This window comes from Rhinopithecus bieti, unplaced genomic scaffold (assembly GCF_001698545.2).
Source record: "Rhinopithecus bieti isolate Rb0 unplaced genomic scaffold, ASM169854v2 scaffold_18921, whole genome shotgun sequence".
Lineage (NCBI taxonomy): Eukaryota > Metazoa > Chordata > Mammalia > Primates > Cercopithecidae > Rhinopithecus > Rhinopithecus bieti.
Window position 1 is genome coordinate 1,480,967 of NW_016810178.1, and position 6,193 is coordinate 1,487,159.

Consider the following 6,193-nt stretch of genomic DNA (forward strand, 5'->3'; position numbering starts at 1 on the left):
CACCAAAATTACTTTTTATTTTAGCCAAATGGTTCTCCAAGTGTAGGTGGTGTCAGAATTCTGTCAGTAGCTCAAGAATGAGGTTTCTTTCACTGGAATTACTGCAGTTTCTAAGACACAAAGGTTGAATTAGCTTAATGCCAAGTCTTCAGGTATCGCATATTTTTATTTTACAGGGAAAAAATATTATGGAACTTACAAGCACCAAGGTTAAAAACACTGCAAGAGAAGGAAAATCTAGGCAAAACTATTTTACCATGCTAAATTTATCAGTGATGCCCAAGATGATAGCAAAAATTTAGTGATATTTGAGTAAGTGCCAATGCAGATTTTAGATTTCAACTACATATGCTTATCAACCAGTTAACGACTATTGTCTAATATCAACAATGTACGAGTTTGAATTCAACTAGGAATAATATCCTAGATAGACTTTTTGTTTAGCTTTATGTGTTTTCTATATCTGGGCTGAAAATGTGCTTAAAACTTTAGGGTTCACAAGGACTGCCTCCTAGGAGTGGCTTTCAGTGAACGTTCACATGCCTTTAAGTTGCAAACAGCATTTAGGAGAAATCTGAACTGAAGCTGGTATTTATAAATCTGCATTTTAAGCCCTTATGACCTACAGAGAACCAGTAACTAGTTCTAATACCAGCATGTAGAACTAGTTTACTAATACTGCCTTCTCCTTAAGGTACTACCTTTCTTCTCTTTAGATTTTCACATTTTTATAGGTAAGCTTACATGTTTATGTATTTAAATGTTGGCAGCTTGAAATTAACCATTTTCCCCCTACACATGATCCCATAGACAAGTTATATGAACTTAAGGTTAATGCTTTAATATGTCCTTATCTATTTGTGTCTAAAAGAATTTAGAGAAGTAGGTCTAATTTTATCTACCTAACCTCACACTAATAATTTTTTGACAGTGATCTGTAATTCACTCAGAACTCATCAGTTAAGTAGTTTAAAAGGTCAAAAGGCTATATTATTCCAAAATAAAATCTTTGCTTCAGCCATGCCTACTTAAAAATATGTGTGCCTGTGTAGAGAGATCTAGCAGCTTGCATTTTGAAGTTGCATGTCTCTGCAAAAGGCCGTGCAGTCTAGTATTTTGGCGAAGTTTATGCAGCTAATATTTGCTACCTTGACACTACTATAGCAGTCTACTGAATTTATCTACAAATTTTTCATGCCTGATCATGCAGTCCTGCATTTGCAGTGACTCACCAGTGGATAATCCCACTACAAACAGGAGTCAAAATGCCATGCGGTTTCTTCTTTGGTCAGAGCAGTTTTAAATCATCTAACTGCTGAAACAACCTGTCCAGTCACACATTAGCCAGTAAAAATGGGTAAGTTTGAAATGCTTTCTTCATATATTAAAATCTTAGATCTCTGTACCCTGAATCATCACAAGACTTTTGGCATGTTATTTTGGTCTGAAATTATATTCCTGGCTTTATTTGTTTCCATTTCTAATCAATGTCCAATTGTTGAGGACTTTAGCAACCCAAATACAATCCCCTCCTTAAGCAAGGTGAGAAAAAAGAAATACCTGATGATGGTATCAATATTGCTCTTATTGCTAATAATAGCTTAATCGTTCATGTTGTTTTGTAGATCAAAATAGGTCCACTAAGAGAACTCAAGATTGAAAAGGGTTTATCCACCTAGACACACAGAGGCAATGTGGTGCAAATTATGCCTTTATAGTAGAGAAGTGTGTGTTCTGTGGAGGACAAGGGAAAACTGTCTTTCAAAAGAGACACAGACATAGCTTAGCTCAAGATACCCAGTTTATTTTCTTGACTTTTTACAAAAAACAAACAATACCACCTTCTTTTAAATAGATTGAGTAAGGGAAAGCTTTCCCTTAGGATCAATAACGGATTTAGGCAGCAGTACAGGTCAGGTGTGTTGCTTATACTTTAGTAAAATGATGAAAATCATATCCTTATAAAAACTTATAAACTAGAATGTGCTACAACTTTAGATTTCAGATACTATTTAATGCAAAGGCAATTATTAACTACATCAATTTTCTACATTTTAAAAGAAAATTTGTTAAACCATAGGCTAATTTATTTCATTAACTGTGTTTATAAATCAATGCAAGTATTTTAAAACAGTCAAGATTGTATATTTAGTTCTACAAGTGGATTCAAACATAGATACACCGATGATTTTAATTTCTAGGAGGTGGATGGGGGCTTGGAGAAATAATTATTGTTCACAACTTAAGTATAAATAATAAATAAACACAATTTGATGAAGAATGGCTAACTCCACCTTGGAAGAGATGCTTAATTGTTTACCCGCATTTCAAAGCCTAAGTATTTTTTATTGATATTTATGAAATCTTAAAATGAATAGAAACCATTTTCTTTTATTTATGTTGGTAAAATAAATGTATTATTCTATTTTAAAGGTATACCTTAACTATATGACAAAATGATATGTTAGGTCTGCCTAAATACTAGAAAAGTTCATTTGTGTGGTTAGCCATTGGAACCAAATGGAACATCAGAAATCATTCTGAACTCTTCTGAACTGGCGTATGAGTTAAGTCTCACAGCAAAGTATGTGGCAATATTTAGATAATACTCTGTTCTTCTGACTTCTGTTTCACTATCTTTTGTCTGTATCAAATTGCCTGTCCCTTTTGAACTACTATTGCCATATACAAGATAATTTCAATTAGCTCTGGACAAATCACATTTAATGATTTGTTTACGCATACTAATATTCTCAAATAGACTCAGTCTAGGGACAATCCTGGAGTCCTTATGAATATTAGGAGTTTGGCTGACAGCAAACACTATCCCACAGTTCAGTTACAGAAAATGCATTGAGTCTTGTTTTCTCTAAATGATGCAGCTCAGGAAATAGTGATAGCCTGAGTTAATTAAGGATTGAGTATTAACATTAGCTTCAGTGTAGATATACTTATTATTGCTTTCAGTGGAAAAAAATCTGCACTTAATTCATTTATTGACATAACATAATATTTTAGGAAACAAGATGTCATACTTGTTACTGTTAGAATAATTCTCATTTAAGATAGTATATAAAATTGAAGGTTAATGATGTGGCAACAAATAAAATAAGCCAGACAAGTCCCAGATTATCATACAAACATGCAGAAGAGTGTGTACCATAACAGCTCTGGCCTAGATAAGGGATCAATATTCTTCTTTCTATTATTTCTATTTTCAGAATTAGAGGCTGATAACTCTCTGCTTCATTACTCTCAAAATTACAATATTAGGAAGGAAACCTGATTTCTAAGACACATTTTTATTAAATACATCTACAATAAAATATGAATTCTTTTTCTTTGGGGTAATACATCAAAACTTCAAGAACCAAAATGTATAAACATGTGGCATTATGTAACTGCCACTTTGTTAATTTATTCAAGCAACAATTATTTACTGAGTAATGCATCAATCAATGTCCACAAACAAGACCAACAAGACAACAAGGAAACAAGAAACATTCTAGGTATTTTATACTGAAGTATTTTATACAGAGAATTGTATAGTTGACACAAGAGCTGAGAAGACAAATAAGAGATGATGAAGTAACATAAAGAACAGCAACTGGGAGGACAAGTATCACACAGAGTAGGGCAGATATAGGGAAAAATCCATTTGCGAAGGCACTAGAGAATTAAGAATACCATGATGGTTAGTCTTCCAACAGTGCCTCCCTTGGTTGAAACCACATGGTAACCATTGAGCAGAAGAACCTAGGAGATACAGTTTTCAGAACAGCAAGGTATGAATTGGAATACAAATCATGCAAACAGGCACATGTGCCAACTATGTACCAAGCATTCTTCTGGGAGGCAGGAATTCAGAAATAAACAAAACTGACCCAAATCCTTGTTCTCAGGGAGGTTTATAGGTGGGTTTATAGGTAATACTTAATATCTACGTTGCTCATAATTACTATAAATAATCCAATATAATTTAAATACACCAGTCCAGTAAGCCTCATAAAATATCTATAGGAGAGTATTATTATTGCTCTCATTTAGATAAGAAATAAAAAGGCCAAGAGGTTAATACCTGAGATCCCAATGCTTGCAGTGCCATAGCCAAGATTTAAACCAAACATTCTGGCTCAGAGTACATTCTCTTTAATCCTGTTCCATCCTACATTTTTATATCTTGTACTTTCTATCTTTTCTTTATACCATAAATAATGATAATTACAATTATAACATTTAGAACTTTTAAAGTTTTAAAATGTTTACATACAGATATCTAAAATTTTGAATAGCAAGTATAAATTTGTCCACTATTGTAAAAAATATAAACACATTTTTCTTGCTTCTTGAACATAATAAAAGCGTACTAATATTTTTTGAAAAGAAATTTTATAACTTCTAGGTAATATTTCCATGCCTCAGTTTTTAAGGTTTTCAGTTGGTGAGACAGGGAATCAGAATCAGAAAACAATGTTGTAATTAAATTTCACATAGAGGTAGGGAACAGCATAAGGGCAGTGGGTACTTCTGAATATAACAAGAATTTATCCTACTTTACAATCTCCTCATGGCCACACAAAATCACAGAAAGAGACTAAAAATACTAGTAGGGTTTTCTAAATAAATGAATATATTATCTCTAATACTTGCTACCAAGTAAGAGAAGAATTATTTCTGAGTCTAGGCTGTGGTTTCCTATATAAATGTGAAAGCATTTTTAAGGGAAGTAGGTTTTACCCCTTTCCCCCTTATGTTTTCAGCAGATCAGAGGCAGCATTTGTAGAAATGTCATTTATTGTACTTTACTTCATATAGAACAATAAAACCCAAATGTCTCCTCATGAGGGCTGAGGCACTATGATCGTAGTTCTTGTCCTCTGTCCATATTTCTTTTTATTTTTATATTTTCCCATTTTTATTTATTGTTTTTAAGAAAGCCAGAATAACTGTGCCATGCCTCAAGTAGGTGGGACATTTGGCTTAAAATTATATAGTTTCAGGTCATAATGACTATGTGGTCTTTGATTTTTTTTAACTTCAAAACAATTCACATAGCTTAAAACAATTGAAATGTGAACTGATGACTTTGGGGAATCCTTGCTGCCCTTTGTAAAAGATGGATGCAATAGACATTTCTGCCTAGTGCATAGAATACTGACATCATGTAATTATAGCCATGCTAGGTAACAGCCCTTTAGTCAGAACACTATTAGAAAAACCACACCCTGTTCTAGAAGGAATTGATTCTGCATGAATTATAGGATAAAATGGGAGGCTTGGGTTTGCAATTTGAACTCTTTTCTTCCTATTTCTATTTCTTAGCTAACAGGTTTACCTTTAAATATTATACACATTCAAAATTATTTCTTGTTCTAATTTCACACTAAATATAAAAATTAAATTTCTTAAAAATATTGAATTCCTAATTATACACCTACAGATTGTTACATAAAAGCCATTTTTTAAAGTTTATTCATCTGTTAGTGAAACTCTTCTTTTGTTAATATTAGGAGAAAGCTGAAGAGTAAAAAAGGAGAAAGAGGATTGCCAATGATAGTTGATTTGACATGAATCTGAGGCTTCTGTTGTTTCCTAAAAACAAACAGGTAGGTTGGGTCTCCAATCCATAATCACAAATTATTTAATGTAAAATTATATAAACATATGTTTGTATTTTAAATATTTGAGTGTATATAATTATGCTTTAATTAAAGTATATAGTAAACTATTTCTTGTAATTCTATAACAACATTTCACTCTTTATAGTAACACAAATGATAATCTGTAGTGTAACTGTAAATATTGCTGATAAGAACAAAAAAAACACATACATTAGAGACCTTAAAGCCTTAAATATGTTACCTTTATAAGAAGCCATCCTTAGAGACTACGCATTTGTTAAGATAACATAATCACGGAACTTAATTTCAAAATCGTCATGACAAACTTTAAGATGCATATAGAATTTAATAACTTTTTTAATGAGGGAAAATATTATAATATTTCTATAATGTAATGTCTAGTTAATGGTTATTAAATGTTAGAAACATTGTAAAAGTCAATATTAGGGAGCATGTCTTATATTACCCTTAAAATTTCATATTGCAAAGTAATTAAGGGCATTTCCCATTTAATGATTCACTAAGGCATGGTAATATACATTCTCTTTATTTTTTATAAACAGAAGTGGCTA

General features: G+C 32.1%; 2 long non-coding RNA genes across 3 annotated transcripts in view; both read left to right on the forward strand.

Annotated features, from left to right (window-relative positions):
* The window catches only part of LOC108541825 (uncharacterized), a 141,064-nt gene that overhangs the window by 46,381 nt on the left and 88,490 nt on the right, over positions 1–6,193 (forward strand). The window lies entirely within an intron of this gene.
* Positions 5,514–6,193, forward strand: part of LOC108541824 (uncharacterized) — a 25,334-nt gene continuing 24,654 nt past the window's right edge. For both annotated transcript variants that reach the window (XR_001889074.1, XR_001889073.1), the window contains exon 1: positions 5,514–5,606. This is a non-coding gene — a long non-coding RNA (uncharacterized LOC108541824). The remainder of the gene's footprint in view (positions 5,607–6,193) is intronic.